Below are 21,959 nucleotides of genomic sequence, written 5' to 3'. Positions count from 1 at the left end.
GCTCCGGTCCTCCCACCCCACCCCCTGTTCCCTTGATCCTATTCCCTTATATCTCATCCGCACTATGTCTTCCTTTCTTGCTCTTCCTCTCACTAAAATTTGTAACATCTCCCTTTCCTCCTGCATATTTCCTTCAACCTTAAAGCATGGAACTATAACACCGATTCTGAAAAAGCCCAACCTTGACCCCAACTCCCCATCCAACTACCGCCCTATATCGCTCCTGCCATTTGCCTCCAAGATACTTGAGAGAGTTGTGTATGTGAGATTGACAGACTTCCTCAAATCCTCGAATGTGTCACTATACCCCACTCCCTCTAGCATGTAGGCTCATTGAGCAGGGCCCTCAAACCCTCTGTTCCTGTGCGTCTATTTGTATGGTTACAATTACGTTTCTGTTAGTCCACCCATTGTACAGCGCTACAGAATTTGCTGGTGCTATCTAAATAATAAAATAATAATAATAATGAGTGGATGTAGTCCATTGTGACCCATGTGTGGAGTTTTTCTGTGAAAAAAAGGACTTAAGAACACCAATTATAGCAGATGCCATGAGGAGCACAAGGCTTATTTTGCTATTCATAAACACAAAATCATAACCTGAAAGTAATGGGCATGACTCATAATTATGTCTATTTTTTTCTCCTATTACTAAATCAGCAATATTTTGCTCATAAAAAAATATTAATTTACATCTTTTTTAGTGATTTACTCTTTTAATACACAAGGCAAAGGTTCAAAAATACTGCTTATCATTTAACTAAAGATATATTAATTATGTCAGCTAAGTAATAGGTACATGGCACATTGACAACAGTATCTACACAATTTAACTTGTTGTTCAAATCTTATATTCTAATATAACACATAAGGGCACAGATAGTGTAGTGCGCAATAAAATTACTGTTTTTTTTTTATGGTCATTTGACTAAAAGTCGAATAACATTATAATACTGAATGGGGCAAAACTATTCTCTTCTGTACCGGGACACTCGGACTGCAAAATCCAGACATTGTTCATGCAATTCAGCATGTCCAGATTTTCCAATTCAGGCCCCGAAGGGACTGAACGCAACCAGACAACTGAAATATGGACTATATGATGCAAATCCAAGCCCTGATGCAAGGGAAATCTCGCTTTTCCCGAGACTTAAATGTCAGAGCACGCTGATTGGTTGGCTTACTGGCCAACTAATTAAAGTTATTGGTCACTTTACAAAGCATGGGAAATTCTTTGCGACAGCTGTAATATAGTTACATAGCTAAAAAAAAAGACGCGTCCATTAAGTTCAGACTTTCTCACATTTGTTTTTGCTGTTGATCCAAAAGAAGGCAAAAAAGACCCAGTCTGCGCTTCCACTTTTGCAACAAATTGGGAAAAAATTCCTTCTTAACCCCAAAATAGCAGTCAGATTTTTTGAGCAAGTAAGGGCTTTCCACTCTTCAAGGACTCTTTCTGCGGTTATCCCTGCCCAAGTGAAAATGGATAAATTTTTATTACAGGGAGTGTTTGACTTTTGTTGTTGTTTAATTATTATTATTTTTTTTTTAAATCAGCCTTTACATTTGTCCTTTACATTTGTCCTCTGTGCTTTACATTTTATTATGCAAAGAGAGCAACATTATAGTGTAACAAAGTAGCATAATTAAATGCATCAATTGATAAAATAAAACAAAAAGAGATGCACAAATTTAATCTAGATAGTGTGGAAATAGGCACTGGCCACCAATGCCCTGGACTGCCAACCAGCATGAGCCCGCTTTTCTTTTGTCCTGTTAAATTGTGGGGAAATCTTCAAATAAAATGCAACATTGTTCTGGATCTCCATACAATCTCAAGGAAGTACAGCAACTGAATAAAATGAGTTGAGTGACAGTATGGCCTTCTGACTTTCCAAGAACTCTTTAAGAAGTTTAAGTAAAATGTGGCATTGGTTAAAGGCTGACAATATATTGTAATGTATACTTCATTTTCATTTCCACATCTTGTAGATGCAAATAATCTGATCTGACAGTCTTCAATTTTACCATTCCGCCCTACAAGTGCATTCCTAGGTGACAGAAAACAAGGGGACCAAATATTTACTGCTATTCAAAGCACTGTTTATTGCAGTTAAATCATTACTTGAATATATGTTTTGTAATTACATAACTTTCAGTAGAAGAGAGTATTGAAAAATATGTAACCTAAAAAATATATAATAATCACTCTTTTATTATGTCTTTATTTTTATATCATCTTACAGAAACATGGGAAGATGGGGTTACGAACAAGGAGTATATTGTAAATCAGAGCCATAGGGAACCAAGCCTCCTTTCTTTCTCCTACACAGTGGAGACATGCGAGGAGAGGCAAAAGCTCTTCATTATGCCCTCCTCGCATAATGAACAGAACTAAAGGCTGCTGGGATCATGATGTGATATGCTGGCAGCCAACATGCAGAGTGTAACCTAAGATAAGAATAAATAAACGTATACCGGATGTTAGAGTGGCTGGGCTAAACATAAAGCAACAGAGAATAGTCAAGAACAAGTCAGGGAAACTAGAGATCAGGAGTAGCGAGGAACAATATCCGAGTCAAGGATTACCAAAGGAGAATATTCAAAAAGAGCTGAGATCAAAACCAGATAGACAATGAAGTATATAACATGCTATTGGATACCAAAATAGAACCACAAGAGGGCATTTAACCAAGTCCTTGCTAGCTATTTATAGTGGGTCTCCTTAATTTGATAGCCACATCTACAAAATGTGCAGAAATTCCAAAAATGACGTTATGTTACAACATCGGCGTCTTGAAAGGTGGCAGACTCACAGTGGCTCGTGTTCATGCCACTGGGGAAACTGGAAGAACTATGAGAGGTCACAAATTGTCTGCAGACCTCTAGGAGGGTGTACCCAGGAGCCAGAATACAAGATAATCTGACAGTGCGTCTGTGTGTTAGTATTGGCAAGTGTGTGTTTTTATTGGCCAGTGTGTTTGTATGAACCAATGTATGTGTTTGTATGGGCTTCTGTGTGTTTATGTGTTCCAGTGTGTTGTCTTATTATGTGTATGTGTGACTGTATGTGTATGTGACTGATTGCACTTGTGACTATGTGACCAGCAATCTGTTGGCGGCACAGAAGTATGATTTGAGGTGGGTGCAAATAAAGGATCTGCCACCGGGTGCCTCATGATAATTGTTACAAAATACCTTTTGTAACTGTTTCTTTAAATGACAAATTGCCCTGCTTCCCTGGATTAAGGAGGAGCCTATTTGCCAGCCTCCTTCCCCATGACTATGGAACTGAGGTGTATGGTCCTTTAAGAACTGTATTTGGGCATAATGGATTTTTATTGTGCTGCTGCTGGCCCTTTAAGAACCGTCTGGGGACATATTGAGACTTTGTGGAACAATGCCCCTTTAAGACTGTGTCCCCAGTCCCCTAAAATACTTTGGTTGTACCCTTTTCCTACTTGGTTCAGTAAATGGGGTTTACTGAACCAAGTACCACACAGGCGGACCACCCAGAAGTGGAAGTGTGCAGGCAATTTACCTCCCAGGCTGGGAGCCTGCTGTAGGTAAATTGCCGACCGCTGGGTGGCCACAGTTCGTGCAAATGAACACATGGGGGCGGCCATCTTTTTTCATTCAAACGAGATCAGCGGTGTGTGTAGCCAATTCCACGGAACTGAAATCAGCTACACATTTCAACGAACACCGCTGACCCTTACCTTCTCCTCCACTCAGTTTCATCTACAGACACTAAGTCCCGTTCGGCAGTTTGAATTCACTATACTGAGCCAATTGCACGAACGGCCCCATCATTCTTCTGCCTGAAATAGACTGACCGCACAGCCCAAATCTATGGAACTGTTTTGGGCAGGAAAATGTGCTTGCGGTTGGTCATAAAGGACTCCCAGCTAACTTTTTATCTACTGGAGGGATTTGTATGATTTTTGGTTATGTTTATATTTAAAGTATGCTGATTCTGAATATGTTTTTATTTAATTTTTTATGAAGATTGGACATATATTTTTAAAGTTACAGTGTATGTATAATTTTTTTTATTTTTCCTGCCTATGATAAGTACTTTAACCCATTGTGTTCAGTAATTATATCAAAGGCAGAGGGGAGGATTTGTGTGTTATTGATGGGTGTGTTTTTACTGTATGTTACGTGTTTATTGGTTGTTCTGCAGAACCCTGTGGGCGGTCCTGTATGTGTAAGACCTCCATTAAAGAAGGACCTTTGGTGCCAATTAAAGAGAACTACTTGACCCTCTAACTTGCAGCCTCATGTTTGTAGGGGACAGCTATAATCACTACAGGGATTGCTATTCTTTTCATACTCCCTTAGCTACTGAGCTCTAAGTTCCTGATCCTGCTTCGCTCTACAGAAGGAAGAGGTTCGCCTACTGGAACCTGGAGCATGGTCGTAGGTCCAGGGTGCAAAGCAAACAGCGAGATCCCAGCCCAGCAGCGGCGGTTCGTGGAGTCTGCAGTGCTTATAGTGTCTACGGTGCTGATGGTCCTTTGGTGAGCGCTAGGAGCATCCTTTCTATGGTCCAACTTCCAGCCAGCCTGGAGTTAACCGTGACAATAATTAACTAAAATGTTAAAGTTCTTAAATTAGTATGCCAACAATGTGTTTACCTTCTAATTGTCTATAAAGATGTTTCTTCTATATATTTATATTACTTCTTGAATTACTTATATTATTCCACATAACCCCTTACATAACTTCATTAGCAATAATTTATCTCCTTCCTCCAAATGTCTTGTTCTGTATAACCTCTTATATTATTGTTCTGCACAACACCATCCACCAGACAGTTATGCCAACTTAAAGTACCCAGTAATGAAAAGAAAAATCCATGACAATAAAAGTAGATTGGGCTGGTATAATATTAAAGAAACACTAAAGTCACCTAAATTACTTTAGCTAAATAAATCAGTTTTAGTGTATAGATCATTGAACTGCAATTTCACTGCTCAATTCACTGTCATTTAGGAGTTAAATCACTTTGTTTCTGTTTATGCAGCCCTAGCCACACCTCCCCTGGCTATGATTGACAGAGCCTGCATGAAAAAAAAAACTGGTTTCACTTTCAAACAGATGTAGTTTAAATCTTAAATAATTGTATCTCAATCTCTAAATTGAACTTTAATCACATACAGGAGGCTCTTGCAGGGTCTAGCAAGCTATTAACATAGCAGGGATAAGAAAGTATTAATTAAACAGAACTTATATAGGGCTCTCTTTACAGGAAGTGTTTATGGAAGGCTGTAGGGGCATGTTCTATACACCAAAACTGCCTCATTAAACTAAAGTTGTTCAGGTGACTATAGTGTCCCTTTAACCCCTTAGTGACCAGGCCATTTTTCAATTTTATTACCGTTAAGGACCAGGGCTCTTTTTACATTTCTGCAGTGGTTGTGTTTAGATGTAATTTGCCTCTTACACATTTACTGTACCCATACATATTATATACCATTTTCTCGCTATTAAATGTTCATTCTAAAGATACCATTATTTTCATCATAGCATATCATTTACTAGAATAAAAAAAGTAAAATATGAGAAAAAAAAAAACACAGCTGGCCATCATGCACCCATGTCCCAGTTGGAACATGTCTGAATGTAATTCACCTCCGTCAAACTGTATGTTTTTGAAAAGTACACACCCTAGGGCATTTCACATGGTGGCATTTCAACACTTTACATGCACTAATTCTACCACCAGTCTCTGTCAAACGTGTTTGTGGTGTTATTTTTCACTCACACATTCTACTTTGGGCATAGATTCTAAGCTCCTGTTAGGTGTTACTGCCAAAGGACACCCCAATATGTACTCGGCATCATCTCCTGAGTACAGCGATAACACCCATGCATACGTTTGTCGGTTTCACTGGGGGGTGCAAAGCAAAATGTCTGATATGTTTTTCAAATTTTACATATCTCGTTTGCCTATCTTCCTTTTGGGGGCCTTATCAGATATCCCAATGTATTTTCTTGCCATGAGCGTGCATATATTTGAAAAGTTGACACCCCACAGTAGTTGAAGAACGTGTGTGGAGGTAACTGTTCAATCCTCAATTTTTGGGACTTATCACATACCCCAGTTTTATATATCGCCACAAAAGGGTACATACTTGAAACGTAGACACCCCGAGGTATTGCATGTGGAGTGCTTTGATGCAACTTTTTTTTAGCCAGACAAAAAATTAAAAAAGTTGAAGAACGTGTGTGGAGGTAACTGTTCAATCCTCAACTTTACACACGCACACAGCTTTTTGACTGTGATTTAGGAGAGCCCATTGTTGGTTATTGCAAGAAAACACCCCGGGTTGTTTTCTGCGAGGCCTCCTAAGGACACCCATGCCCCCCATGCACGGGGTAAATGTAACAAACTCCCCCACCACCTGCCAAAAAAAAAGACACCAAAAAAAAAAACTGAACGGCAAATGTTAAAAAAATAAATTAAAAATGGACCAGCGTGTGGTATCGTTTGAAGCAGTCGCCAATGCAGAGTCCAGGCTGTCCAGGGCAATCAAGACAGTAATATACACTATCTTTTCTCTGCCCCCTCTTAGAACAGACCCTGCATCTTTTTCGGGGATTCTGCTTTGCCGCAGTAGGGGAAATTTTAAAAATAAAATGTGTAGCCCCAACTCTGCTCTCTCCCATCACCGCCCGGGGAGCAGGTGCATCACGGTACAAAATCCCCGAAATGATCTGGAGCTGAAACTGTAAAATCTCAGTTGCGTCCCGGGGTTTGCTTTTTTGAACAACAAGAAAGCGTTGTGGGTTGCAATCTGCATTAGGTAGATTGCAACCTTTTTGTACCAGGCCCTTGTCTTTCGTATAATTAGGTAGGGCTGCAGCAGCTGATCTGCCAGATCAACCCTACCCATATGACGGTTATAGGCCTTGATGCACACTGGCTTCCTCGTTCTCTCAGCTCTGCCACGTACAGGGACCTCCACAGTCCCCTCAGTGTGGATGGTGGTAAGAAGGTACACATCCTTCTTGTATCTGAGCACCTGGCAGGGTCAAAATCAGGGTCAGAGTCTGACATAGACGCGTCAGACTCTAGCGCAAGGGTGGCATATGACTGCTCAGCGCGGGTTGACTTCCGTGACCCATGTAACATGATCACAATCACTTTACTTAGTGACCTGTCACAAAAAAAAAATTAACCCCTGAAAAAATGAACAGACAGCAAAATAAGTGATGCTGTGCAAGAGCCTGTGATCTGTATAGTGATCACTGGCAGGACAGGGGTTAATCGTTCTGAAAAGAGCTTTTGGGTCTCAAAAAAGATCACAAAAAAATGAACCCCTAAAAAAAAAAAAAAGCACAAACAGCAGAAAAGTGCTGCTGTGCAAGAGCCAGTGATTATAGTGATCACTGGCAAGACAGGGGTTAATGGCTCTGAAAAGAGCCTTTGGGTCTCAAGATTATTCAAATCCCTACCTATAAATACCTAAATCTCTCTAGCTAAACCACAGCTCTCTCTCCCTCTCTCGCTAAAACACAAGTGAAGAGAGGGAGGCAGATCCACACTAATCAGAGAAATGGGGAACACACTTGGGATGAAATTGCTAATGGGGCAAGCTGTGATTGGATGACCCCAGCCTGCCCCTTATGATGCGGCATGCTAGGGACGCCCCCAGAAGCCCCATGATTCACTGCCTTTAGAAAAAGGGGGGGGGGGTTAATATTGATCATTTTATTTATTTTATATTTATTTTTTTATATATATTATTATATATGCACTGAGTGCCAGGACCCCTCAAGGCACTCATCACATGCAGAGCATCACTGCTATACTATCAGAGCTTCCAGAGCTCAAAGTAGGTGCAGACGTACCAGGTACGTCCAAGGTCATTACGGACTGTTTTCTGCCAGACGTACCTGATACGTCCGTGGTCGGGAAGGGGTTAATACAAACAAACACAATGTTTTGCTAGTCTTATCTAGTAAATAACCAGGGCAAAGTGTGCAATAACAAAGTAACCTACATTAGAAGGAGATGACACCCATGGATACATATAGTAAGGATATAACTACCTGTTTGTAGTTTCTCTGACTGTTTACAGTTAGGTTGTGAAAGAAAAGCAGCTCGGGCAATGCTGTTGGGGCTCAGCTGTGTCATTCAGACATGCGAGGGCATAGCTAAGGAGGCAGGCTTATGGTGCAGCATTCTGAAAAACATACAGTATATTTTAAAGGTCAAGACCAAATATCAAAATCAAATGTACTAAAGTTGTATTAGTACCCAGAGTGTCCCTTTACTTACTCTAACATTGCTCATGTTTTACCAAAATTACACCATTTTCAACAAGACTCTGGCAAATAATGTCTAGTGCTGGATGACACCAGCTCATACTTCAAATGCCTCTCATATAAGCTCACATTACGTTTGACTAAAAAAAAAAAAAAATGTTAAATTAGAGATGGAGAGGAAGAGGAAAAACGTAGAAGAGTTTTCTAACTTTAAATGGACACTATAGTCACCAAAACAACTTCAGCTTCATGAAGCAGTGTTCGTGTATAAATCATGCCGCTGACATCTCACTAACTGCAATTCTCTGCAGTTAAATCATTGTTTATGCAGTCATAGGCACACCTTTCATCCTTGTGACTTACACATCCTTCCTAAACACTTCCTGTAAAAAGTCATCTAATGTTTAAACTTCCTTTACTGCAAATTCTGTTTAATTTATAAAAAATCCTGCTCTGTTAATAGCCTGCTAGATTGTGCAGAAGTCCCCTGTATGTAATAAAGTTAAATTTAAATAGCAGGATATAAAAACTTTTAAATTGAGTTAACATCTGATTGGAAATTAAATTTGTTTTCATACGGGCTGTCTCAGTCACAGCCAGGGGGAGTGTGTCTAGGGCTGCATAAAAAGAAACAAAAGTGATTTAACTCGTAAATGGCAGTGAGTTGAGCAGTGAAACTTCAGAGGCATGATCTATACACCCAAACTGCTTCATTAAGCTAAAATTGTTTCATGACTATAGTGCCCTTTAATGTTATCAACAGATAAGAATTGTATAGATTATTTCTTTATCTGACTTTCTAGTATGACTGAAGAATTTTACAAGTCATATGATAGATTGGGTTTTTAGTTTAGTTTTTTTAATTCATTTTGGAAACATTTATTAGACAAGCACTTAATGAAGCCTGTGATAAATTATGGTTTTGCAAGACAATCAACACAAGTTTATCCAGCAAGCAGGTTTTCAGATTATGTAAGGATAGATCATATTTTTCCAGTTACATATCACACATTGATTGGCTATATTTGGAAATTGCTGCCCTGCAAAATGTAGATATCAAATGCTGCCAGTAGAAGATTTGTTGATAACTCAATCATCAATTTTGCAGCGCATAAATTCTACATACTACATGTTTGTGCAGCATGTTTGTGTGATATAGTCAACATTACAAAATCGTGTCCAGGAAAACATGGTGAATATGGCAACTGTTTTGTTAGAAGCAAACAAAATAGTCACTGTTCCCTAATGGTCTGTACCCAGGGCCGGCGCGTCCATAAGGCGGCACAGGATGCCGCTTTAGGGCGCCAGAGCAGGGGGCGCAAAAAATCCCCGAAATGAGGGAAAAGGGGGAAAAGGGGGGCGCAAAAAATCTGAATCCCCTGCCTCTGGCTGGAGGTTGCAGCAGCACTTGGCCCAACAGGATGGGCCTGTATCAGAGGAGTGCATACTAGACTTGAGAGAGGCCACTCGTAAGGGGTTGTGGGACGAGGCCCTGGACGAGGTACAGCGGCGGCGGGGTGAGAGTCTCCCCAGTGAAGAGCAGAAGCAAGTGGCCCTGCGGATGTTCTTCCTGGGAGAGCAGCCCCTGGAAGAATGGGTGAAGGAACTAGAGCACCGGGTATGGCAGGAGCTATGGCTGGAGGATGCCTACCAGGCGCTCTGGTGGTATATGGCACAGTATATACCCTGGACAGCCGAGCATGACAAGCCAGAGGGGGAGGAGTTTGATGGTCCTGGCTTGTTAGGGGAGTCCTTTGCAGAGACTGACTTCGGGAGCCCTGCGCAGACCAGACTTCAGGACATTTTCTAAACAAGGGAGGCTAGGCATGACTGGGATGACCCCCATGAGATAGAGCAAGACCTGCTTCACCTAGCAACCCTGGAGTGGGAACTGGAGCAGGACTACCGAGGTCTCTTCCACTCCATTGGGAAGGCTCAGCAGGACAGCAAGGTGACAGACCCAGATCCAGACCCCTTCAGCTGGGAAGATATCGTAGAGATGTACTGGGAGGAACCCCAGGCGGCAGGTGGAGATGGGACCGAGGTCTCTCCACCGGCCCTACAGGGATGCTGGGCGGCAAGCCCAGATCCCCAGTGGCAGTGCATCTCACAGGGAGAGGAGACAACCGGTTCCTCTCCCCAGCGGCGGCCTGAGTTCCGGGAGGAGGTGATGGTAGATCCCTCTACCGTACAGCAACCAGCGTCCTGGGGAGGGGAGGCAACCGGCCTCCCTCTCCTCCACCAGCCAGAGGTACCTGAGGTAGTGGACCTCATAGATTTGTCCTGGAGACACACACAGATGGCAGGTGGAGATGTAACCGAGGTCTCTCCACCGGCCCTACAGGGATGCTGGGTACCCGGCCCAGATCCCCAGCGGCAGTGTAAAGTGCAGGGAGAGGAGAGCAGCGTCCTCCCTCCCCAGCGGCAGGCTGAGTTACAGGAGGCAGAGGTAGTTGTTCCTGCCCTCCAGCAGCAGAGTGATATGCCGGGAAGGCAGTGTGAAGTCCAGGGAGAGGAGAGCAGTGTCCTCCCTCCCCAGCAGCAGCGTGATTTTTTGGGAATTGGGAGCCCAGTCTCCATTCCCCAGCGGCAGTGTAAAGTGCAGGGAGAGGAGAGCAGCATCCTCCCTCCCCAGCGGCAGGCTGAGTTAAAGGGGGCAGAGGTAGTTGATCCTGCCCTCCAGCAGCAGCATAATTTTTTGGGAAATGGGAGCCCAGTCTCCATTCCCCAGCGGCAGAGAATCGTACAGGGAATAGAGCCCAGTCTCCTTTCTCCAGCAGCAGGACTCTGTATTGGGAGCAGAGACAGTCGGTCTCCCTCCCCCGCGGCTGGAAGTATATATGGGAGAGGAGCTTGTTAGCCCCTCTCCCCAGCGGCAGCTTAACATACCAGGGGGAGACAGTAAGCCCCACACCTGTGCAGATGGGACCGTGGTCTCTGCACTTCCAGCACAGGGGGTAGGGACGGTCGGTCCTGCCCCCCCCACGACAGGGCTGTTTAGCCAAAGGGGAGACAGTCGGTCTCCAGCAGCAGAGCTGTGTAACTAAAGGGGAGACAGTCGGTCTCCAGCAGCAGAGCGGTGCAGCTAAAGGGGAGACAGTCGGTCTCCAGCAACCAGGCTTCAACCAGACTACTCCCGTGGTAGTGCTGGAATCCGGGCAGAGTACCACTGGTCTCTGCCCACTCAGCAACCCACCAAGGCAGCCTACCAGTCCCCCACCCAGCCATGGTGAGGCATCTGGACATGGGCAAATTTCTCCTCTACCCAGGTGTAGTAACCAGTTATTGTGGGTGGGCTGTATTGCTGTTTCTGTTTTGTGGGTGGGCTGCTGGACTAACAAGGGCAATGACCGGCAGGAGGTCAGATACCCTGTTAGTCTGTTTGGAAAAGGGGAGAGATGTGACGAGAGCAATCTCACCACATTGCATTGGAGATGCCTGGCTGCCCGCCTGCTGCCTTTGGACTATGGCCCTGGGAGATTGGGCCCTTTAAAAACAGTATTCGGCCATACCAGAGTGTATGTCACTCATTCTGGCCCTTTAAATACAGTGGGGTCATTCGGTACTTGCCCTGGGTGAACGGTGATACCCCAGATAGCTATGCCATGGAGCCCATTCATATAATGAAAGACTATGGGAAAGACTTTAGCTCCATGGCAATTGAACTGTGTGAATAGGATCTGAGCGATATTCGGTAGTTTTGTGCGCTCAGATCCCAGCTATCTGGGGATATGTGAAATGTCTGTGTGTTATGTGTAAAAGGTGACTTTATGTATTATAAAGTGTTTTATGTCTTTTTGCAACCATGTGCTCAATGGAGTCTGCCTCTAGCCCTGGATAATTGGATTACTTTCCCCATTGTCTCCAGGATAGAGGCCTCTGTAAAACCTGTTTAAACCAGATTGCCATACTGCCAGCCAGGGACCAAAATATACTTTTACTAACTTTTGAACCCCTGGTCTGATTCATGCCATTTTTTTAATATGTTGTTCCCCTGAATGGATTGATTGTGAATATGTAATTTTTATGTGAATGTGATGTATGGTTTTAGAGTTATGAATGTTAGGTAAAAGTATGTTTTAAACTGTACGTATAATTGGGTTACCTCTCAGGCTAAGGGGAGGAGATGTGTGGGATGTAACCATTGTGTGATTGAGTAATTCATAATTGTCTGTGGGCGTCTCTCTTGCAGGGGAGAATTGCATAAAAGCAGAGTGTGTGTCATTAAAAGTCAGTCTTGTTCCAGCATTAAGCTTTGGCTCATGTGTGGATTATTCGGCGATTCCAGGGATATTTCTACTCGTGGAGTATTGGGTGATTTTCTTTTATCGGAAGAAGCAGGGGCGGACTGACCGGTCGGGCACTTCGGACATGGTCCGAGGGCCCGGCCGGGAGGGGGGCCCGCCATCAGGGGGCCCGGCCGCCCCTTTAAATGCTGCAGCCGCCTGAGCGCTCTCTTAAGAGCGCTCAGGCGGCTGCAGCTTCTCACCTCCCCTCCCCGTAGCGTGGCCAAGCTGCTCTGCGTCCGCGGTGCCGGCCGGAGTGATAGGAAGGTGCACACACACTGAGTGTGCACCTTCCTGTCAGTCCGGCCGGGTACAGGAAACAGAAAACTGAGTGTGCACCTTCCTGTCAGTCCGGCCGGGTACAGGAAACAGAAAACAGAGTTTCTGTTTCCTGTACCCGGCCGGACTGACAGGAAGGTGCACACTCAGTGTGTGTGCACCTTCCTATCACCCCGGCCGGCACCGCGGACGCAGAGCAGCTCGGCCACGCTACGGGGAGGGGGTAAAAAGAGAGAGGGAGGGGGGGAGTAAAAAGAGAGAGGGAGGGGGGGGAGTAAAAAGAGAGAGGGGGGGTTAAAAGAGAGAGGGGGGTTAAAAGAGAGAGGGGGGGTAAAAGAGAGAGGGGGGGGGGGGTTAAAAGAGAGAGGGAGGGGGGTTAAAAGGGAGAGGGGGTTGTTAAAAGAGATGGGTTAAAAGAGAGAGGGGGGGGGTTAAAAGAGGGAGGGGGGGTTAAAAGAGAGAGGGGGTAAAAAGAGAGAGGGGAGTAGGGGGGTAAAAAGAGAGAGGGAGGGGGGTAAGAAGAGAGGGGGTAAGAAGAGAGAGGGAGGGGGGTAAGAAGAGAGAGGGAGGGGGTAAGAGGAGGGAGGGGGGTAAGAAGAGAGGGGGTAAGAAGAGAGAGAGGGGGTAAGAAGGGAGGGGGGAGTAAGAAGGGGGTAAGAAGAGGGGGAGGGGGAGTAAAAGAGGAAGGGGGAGTAAGAAGAGGGGGAGGGGAGAGTAAGAAGAGGGGGGAGGGGGGTAAGAAGAGGGGAGAGTAAGAAGAGAGGGGGGAGTAAAGGGGGTAAGAAGAGGGGAGGGGGGAGTAAAAAGAGGAAGGGGGAGAAAGAAGAGGGGGGAGGGGGTAAGAAGAGGGGGGAGTAAGAAGAGGGGGAGGGGGGAGTAAGAAGAGGGGGAGAGTAAGAAGGGGGAGTAAGGAGAGGGGGAGGGGGGAGTAAGAAGAGGGGGAGAGTAAGAAGGGGGGTAAGAAGAGAGTGGGAGTAAGAAGGGGGTAAGAAGAGGGGGAGGGGGGAGTAAGAGGAGGGCAATTGCCCCCTCCCCTGTCCGCAGGCACCGTGCGGGCAGCCGGCAGGGGAGGGAGGAAGAGAGGACCCGGGAGCTCAGCCTGCAGCTCCTCTGGGTCCTTCTTGCGCGAGCACAGATCGTTGCCGCGGTTACCACGGCAACGTTACGGCTCTTGCGAGAGTAAACTCTAGCCCTGGAGCTACGGGCTAGAGTTCACTCTCAACACTGTGACCACCAGGGATTCCTGGTGGTCGCAGTGGTGAGAGTGAACTTTAGCCCCATAAACACACTGCCCCCACACACCATACACATTCACACACTGCCCCCCATACACACACACTGCCCCCACACACACCATACACATTTACACACATTGCCTCACACACACACATACACTGCCCACCCATACACACACAGCCCCCCATACTAACATTGCCACACACATACACAGCCCCCTCGTACACACATTGCCCCACACACCCTACACATTCACACACTACACCCCCTCACACACACTGAACCTTTCACACACACTGCACCCCTTACACATTGCACCACTGCTCCTATACCCTACTACAGCCTCATATCCCAGCAGACCCCAGGTAAGTTGTCAAACTGTTCTTAAACGGTTTGACTACTTACTCTGGGAGGGGGGCCCGGCCCTCCTGGCACCATAACGACTACACAGAGTAGTAGTGGTTATTGTGCATGGATTATTTCTTTGAATAATCTACGAGTGCCCCAGTAGCCAGCAAGCCAGCCAACCCACAGGCCAGCCAGCCCACAGGCTGGCCAGTAGACAGCCAGCCAGCCTACAGGCCACCAGTTAGGCTTAAAGCCAGCAAACCCACAGCCTGCCAACCGCAGCCAGCAAGCCACCGCCTGCCAGCCAGCAAGCCACAGCCAGCAAGCCACAGCCTGCCAGCCGCAGCCAGCAAGCCCACAGCCTGCCAGCCACAGCCAGCAAGCCCACAGCCTGCCGGCAGTAGCCAGCAAGCCCACAGCCTGCCAGCAAGCCCACAGCCTGCCAGCCCGGGCCAGTAAGCCCACAGCCTTCCAGCAAGCCCACAGCCTGCCAGCCGCAGCCAGCAAGCCCACAGCCTGTCGGCAGTAGCCAGCAAGCCCACAGCCTGCCAGCAAGCCCACAGCCTGCCAGCCGCAGCCAGTAAGCCCACAGCCTTCCAGCAAGCCCACAGACTGCCAGCCAGCAACAGTAATTAAGGTAAGAGGAGCCAACTTGGCCTAGGTATCAGCTATGTTGTGTTGCTATATTGTGAATAGGAACCAGAGTGTTGGAGAGACCCCCCTCCAGGCCCCATTAGACTCCATTGTAGTCTCTAATGGGACCTGGAGGAAATTCTTTCTAACACACTCTCTAAAGGACACTGAGATAGCCTCTGCTAGAATGCTCCCCCCCCTCCATGGCCCATTAGCCCTCAATTGTAGTCTCTACTGGGGCCTGGAGGCGACTGTTTCCAGCAGGGACACTGAGATGGCCTCTGTTAGAAAGACCCCCTTCCAAGCCTATTAGACTCCATTGTAGTCTCTAATAGGGCCTGGAGGGGATTCTTTCTAACACACTCTCTAAAGGACACTGAGATAGCCTCTGCTAGAAAGACCCCCCTCCATGGCCCATTAGCCCTCAATTGTAGTCTCTACTGGGGCCTTGAAGGGATTATTGCACTTTTGTTCCTTGTGTCTAAAGATTGTGTAGGGTGTGGCTGGAGGCGGTGCATGGAGGCGGGACATGGGTGGCGCTTGCTGCGGAGTATGGGTGGGGCCTGTAAGGGGGCCCTTGATTTATTTTGCCCGGGGGCCCTGAGGGTTCTCAGTCCGCCCCTGGGAAGAAGGGAATACTTGACGGAGTAACGGATTGTACCGTCACACCACCCATGCTGCCCATGACCCCCTGCAGCCCATGTCCCCCACTCAACATCCCCTGCCCCCCTCTACAGCCCCTGACCCCCCCTCTACAGCCCCTGCCTCGCCTTCTACAGCCCTGCCTCCGTTATACTGCCCCTGCCCACCCCCTGAACCCCTGCCACCTCTAGAGCCCCTGCTCCCTCTACAGCCCCTGCCTCCATAATACAGCCCCTGCCCCCCTCTACAGCTCCTGCCTCGATAATACTGCCCCTGTTCCCCCCTCTACAGACCATGCCCCCCTCTACAGCCCCTGCCTTGCCTTCTACAGCCCCTGCCTCGTACCCTCTACAGCCTTGCCTCCATTATACTGCCCTTGTTCCCCCATATTGCCCCTGTCCCCCCCTCTAGAGCCCCAGCCCCCTCTACAGCCCCTGCCTCCATTATACTGATCATGTCCCCCCCTGCGGCCCATGTCCCCTCCTCAACAGCCCCTTCACTCCTCTACAGCCTTGCCTCCGTTATACTGCCCCTGTTCCCCCATATTGCCTCTAGAGCCCTAGCCCCTCCCCCATCTACAGACCCTACCCCCACTAGAGCTCCTGCCCCCGCTACAGCAGCCACTGCCTCACCCCCTCTACAGCCCTGCCTCCATTATACTGCCCCTGTCCCCCCTTCTAGAGCCTCTGCCCCCTCTACAGCTCCAGCCTCCATAATACTGCCCCTGCCCCCCTCTACAGACCCTGCCTCCATTATACTGCCCATGTCCTCCTCCTCTACAGCCCGTCCCCCCAACAGACCCTGCCCCCCTCTACAGCCCTTGCCTCCATTACACTGCCTCTGTCCCTCCTAAAGCCCCTGCCTCCATTAGACTGCCCTTGTCCCCCCCATACTGCCCTTTTCAACCCTCTACAGCCCCTGCCCCACCATACTGCCCCTGTCCCCCTCTACAGCCCCTGCCCCCCCTTTACAGCCCCTAACTCCACTACTGCACCTCCCTTCCACTACAGCCTCTATTCCCCCACATGCAGCACCTTACTACCATCAGCCTACTTCAGCCCCTAACTCACTACTACAGCCCCTATTCCCCAATTAGAGCCCCTAACCTTCAAGTACAGCCCTTGCCCCCCCCCCCCCCCCCACTACAGCCCTTGTCCTTTCCCACTACAGCCCCTGCCCTCCCCACTACAGCACCTAGCCCCCTACTAAAACCCACTACCAGTCCCCCTTCTGAGATTAGGTTCTGGATCTGCCCCTGCAGTGTATGCCTGTGTCTGTATGTCTCTATATGACTGTGTCCGTATGTCTCTGTATGCCTTGTTCTGTACGTCTCTGTATGCCTTGTTCTGTATATCTTTGTGTGACTATGTCTGTGTATGCATGTCTCTGCATGCCTGTATGTCTCTGTATGACTTTGTCCATATGTCTTTGTTTGCCTTGTTCTGTTTGTCACTGTATGCCTGTATCTTTATGTCTCTGCATGACTGAGTCTTTATGTCTCTGTATGACTGCGTCTATGTCTTTATTTGTATATCTCTGTATAACTGTGCCTCTATTTCTCTATATGACAGTGTATTTGTGTATCTGTATGTCATTTTTTTATGACTTTTTGATTGTGTGCCTGTATATCTTTGTAACTGTGTGTATGTATGGTTGTGTGTGTTCCTTTATATCTATGTCTATATAGCTTTGGAGGAAAAAGACACACAAAGGGCCCTGGTGGGTGGGTGGGTGGGGGGGGGAGGGGGGAGCCTTAGTTAATTTTTTTACACAACTGAAAAAATATGCATGCATTCTAAATAACAAAACATTAACTATTTTCGTAGTATAATGTGCTACATGGGTAAAACTAATAATGCTAGAGTAAATGTAAGATACCATGTATTTCTCAGAGTCACTTGTTTGAATTACTTATTGACTGTAGCACAGATTTGCGTGCTTGCGTTATCTTTTTCTCCAGTTGCCATGCAGGTGCAAGATTGGAGTTGAAAACAATCTGTTCAATGTGTGGAAAATGGCTAGCAATATTCTTGTGTTCTTTGTTTGTTAATTGGAATGGGCTCTGGCAGCCTTGTATCACAATCTCCAATTCTGCTGCTCTGCCTGAACAGGGATGAATGAAAGTATATGCTCTACTAGAATACCGCTACTTACTAGGTCCCATATTGCACATCTACATTCTGGACAAAATCAGTTACCGGTTTTCATTTCTAACCAAATATAAAAAAAAATAAAAAAAACTTAACTAATGTTATATGTTAGTGAACCAGCTGTATTATCTGTTCAAAACATTGAGTCACATTCTTCCTTGAGTTGCACAGTGACATATTTTTGTAAACTGTAAAAGTTATTAAAAAGTGTAAGCATCCTTCCAGCAAAACATGGTGTCATTATTATTAGTATTATTTTTATTATAATCACTGTCGAGAATATTCCATTGTTAACACTAAACTAATTACATAGTAATGTAATTAGTTACATAGTTACTAATGATTCTGTGAAGTTTGCCACACATATATAAGATTATCTATGATGACAGTCAAATACACCTTTCAAGCTCAATGTGCCTGCTTCTCTTCTTATTTTCTCTGTGTCAATTCAATCATAGAGTGAGGCCATATGAGATTTGAGGAGGCCATTGATAGGTTAAAAGGGTTTGCTGCATAGCAGCAGGAAAAAATAATAATTCATATCCACACTGTTTAATGTTGTTGTTTTTTTTTTGTTTTTTTTTAATATTGAGAAAAGTATAAAATAATCATCTGATCATTCATGGTTTCAAATGCTATAGAACTTTGTGAAGGACACTCTGGGACTCGTAACCACTAGAGCTCTAGGGTCTTATGTATAAAAAGGAGTCCTGTTACTTTGTAGGGCTTTTTTTCTGTCACTTTTTAAATTTCTGCCTATTTATTCCCTTATTTGCACCAAAATACTTTGTATTTATTAATGTATCACTTTACTTTATACGCGCCTTGTTATCCTTTTTTTCTGCCACTACCAGAATGGCATGTTTTCTCCACTACTATGGAGACAGGCTATTCATCCTGTTACCATTGTACTATGTGACAAAAATGTATCCTACCATTGGAGCATGCCATGATCTCTTCAGATCACCAAGGACGAGAATGTACATAAGTGTACATAATGTGGCTTTTTGTTTTGCAAATATTACTCATGTGCCTTATTTTGTGGATGTAATAAGTAGTAAAATCAACATGGAAAAAAAGAAGGAAAAATAAGTAATATTAAGTGTCAGATGATCGGATAAATTGTCTCTTTTCAGAAAAGAACAATAAAAACGTTACCAATGATAAAAAAAAAAAGTCAAGTAACAGTTCTATACATAGGAAATTAGAGTATGGGATGAAAACGGTGCAAAACCGAAAGAGAATGTGACAACTTTTAAACATAACCCCCATTGTGTAAATTAATTGTTCAAACATATATACATTTACCAGAATTCAGAATAAACATTTAACAGAATCAAGAATTAGGAAACCAGAAAATGCCAAGAGGCAGTATACACTGAGACTGAGTAAATCCAGAACACTTGAATCACATGAAACTTTTACATAGTTGAGAACAGTAAAAAAGCAAATAAAGTTAATGTATGCTACATACATATTGGAAGCTGCCAAGGTGTGTGGTATCTGCTGTTAAGAAAAATATGCAGGGATATAATTTATAATTAGTGGGGTAATATCTGCTTGATCCAAGGAGATATCTGACTGCCATTTTGGGGTCAAGAAGGAATTTATTCCTAGTTTGTTGCAAAATTGGAAGTGCTTCGGAATGTTTTTTTTGCCTTCTTTTGGATCAACAGAAAAAACATATGTGAGGAAGGCTGGACTTGATGGACACAAGTCTCTTTTCACCTATGTAACTATGTAATTATGCAAAAATGGCATCATGTGCAAAATAAATCATTTGTACTATGTATGCACACCAAAGAGCAACAAGGAACACCAAAAATACTGGGCAAGTGGACAGTTGATATGGAGTCCAAAAAGTTCTCTTGACACATGCTCTGGACTCAACATACACCTCTTCACCTGTATTAGAAACTGTCATCTTAGACCTTGAATTAATATTGTTGGATAAGTTATGTAATATTATGAACAATATTTCAATATTATAATATTTTTATAATTTTATTATACATTTATATATTTTATTTATACATGATATATGTTTTGATATTTTAATATGATGAACAAAATCACTTTATAGGTTTATCCAAAAATATTAAGGTATTTAGAAAGTTTATCCAACAATAATAAATCATGGCCTTAGTAAGATGAAAAAATACAATTTCATACAGAATACTAAGTGTGACCAATAATGAATGTTTACAATATTAGGAGTGTAAGCAGTGAATTTACTATTCATTAGTAGCAGATTTTTTTTTAACCCCTTAAGGACACAACTTCTGGAATAAAAGGGAATCATGACGGAATATATCCGTCATCTGTCCTTAAGGGGTTAAAGGGCACAGTGGCTCATATTATGCTTTATCTCTTTCTTTATTCCTCAGCAGCAAAGAAAGGATACTGTAAATATTCAAAGGAAAAAAGTTAAAACATGCACCCTAAAGGGTTTACCACAATATAACATGTTATCCAATAGGAATGCTCCTTGTACTATAATATCCCATGTGACCTTCAGCCCCTCCTCTTTCTTTGCTGCTGCCTCCTCAGCTAAGTATCCAACATTCTCTGTATTACCTTTAGTGTTTTTTTTTTACCATATATCACTGTATTTGCCTAGCTTATTCATGTGTTGATATTTGTACTGTTTTGTTTCCTACTGTTTGTTTTTCTCTGGGAACCCTGCTGGCTCCCCCATTCCTATTTCCTTCCCCTCTTCAGCCTTCTGGTCGGGTTGTTTATTTCCCGACCTGTTTCCTCGGACTGCACCGAACCTGTGACCCTGTGACCTTTTAAGACATTTTGTCAATGCTTGGCCCGAGTTAACCTCCGATGCTAACTTTCCTTCTAACTGTCCTAGGTTATTCCATAGATTCCGTACAATATCCTGTTCAGAGGTTTTTACCCAACCGCATTATGTTCTCAGCACACGACCAGCACCTGGTGTCGCAAGAAATACAATCCCTAGCATCCAAGGGCGCAATCTCGTAAATTCACCCTGAAACCCCAGGTTTCCTAGGCAACCTCTTCCTAGTCCCGCAAAAAAAGGTGGAGGCATTTGAGGTATGTTGACTCTCTTCAAGACCTTCTCCTTTTGGAAGATTGGATGGTCGAACTCAACTTACAGAATGCATGCCTCACCATTCCAAACAATTCTTTAATTTCGGTGGGAAAAGACCATGTGGCATTTCAAATGCCTTCCATTCGTTCTCTTTTCTGCCCCATTGGTTGCTTCATCTAAGTGTTGCTTCTAAGTGTGTGCGGTTGGAGATATTCTGGAGAGTGTTGCTTCTAAGTGTGTGTGGTTGGAGATATTCTGGAGATAACCTGGAGGTAATCTGAGGTATTCAGGAGGATAAATAAAAAGTTAAGATTTGTTTAATTTAAATTATTTACCTCATTGGAATGGCAGTGTAAGTGTAATAGTTGCTATGCATTTGTTTCACGTTCCACTTTTTGGAGGTTTGGTTGTTGTCTAATCTGTAGACAGTTCTCTATCTTGCGGCAGGAGATTGTATTTTTGAAGTCTGAGATTTGTAAATTATCTGGTAAACAAACTCAGACTGGAACTGCTGCAAAGCCACTGCCGCAGAGACATACTAGGAATGGCAGATGGATTACTGTAGAATCTGGTAGATTTAGAGTTGTGGATAAAAGGCATATTGCACAGTCAGTTGCTCTACATAATTCATTTTCTGCACTTTCAGAGTGTAATGGTGTCATGGAGACAGGCACTGAGGGTAGTGGTGTTGTGCAGAGAGGCACTGAGGCTGGTGGTGTTGTGCAGAGAGGAAATGAGGCTAGTGGTGTTGTGCAGAGAGGCACTGAGGCTAGTGTTGTTGTGCAGAGAGGCACTGAGGCTAGTGGTGTTGTGCAGAGAGGCACTGAGGCTAGTGGTGTTGTGCAGAGAGGCACTTAGGGTTTCACGTTCCACTTTTTGGAGGTTTGGTTGTTGTCTAATCTGTAGACAGTTCTCTATCTTGCGGCAGGAGATTGTATTTTTGAAGTCTGAGATTTGTAAATTATCTGGTAAACAAACTCAGACTGGAACTGCTGCAAAGCCACTGCCGCAGAGACATACTAGGAATGGCAGATGGATTACTGTAGG

At 44.8% G+C, this 21,959-nt stretch overlaps 1 protein-coding gene across 3 annotated transcripts in view; it reads right to left on the bottom strand.

The window, feature by feature from the left end:
• C2CD4C (C2 calcium dependent domain containing 4C) overlaps positions 1-21,959 on the bottom strand; it is a 122,930-nt gene that overhangs the window by 13,142 nt on the left and 87,829 nt on the right. Inside the window, exon 1 of one of the 3 annotated variants that reach the window (XM_063457342.1) lies at positions 8,062-8,095. The exons of the other annotated variants lie outside the window; for them this stretch is intronic. The gene's annotated coding sequence lies outside the window, so the exon portion shown is untranslated. Of the gene's footprint in view, positions 1-8,061; positions 8,096-21,959 lie in introns of those variants that run through there. 3 annotated transcript variants of the gene reach the window in all.

This window comes from Pelobates fuscus, chromosome 5, assembly GCF_036172605.1.
Source record: "Pelobates fuscus isolate aPelFus1 chromosome 5, aPelFus1.pri, whole genome shotgun sequence".
NCBI classification, from domain to species: domain Eukaryota; kingdom Metazoa; phylum Chordata; class Amphibia; order Anura; family Pelobatidae; genus Pelobates; species Pelobates fuscus.
The sequence above is the reverse complement of the archived record's forward strand: the minus strand, read 5'-3'. Positions and strand labels throughout refer to the sequence as shown.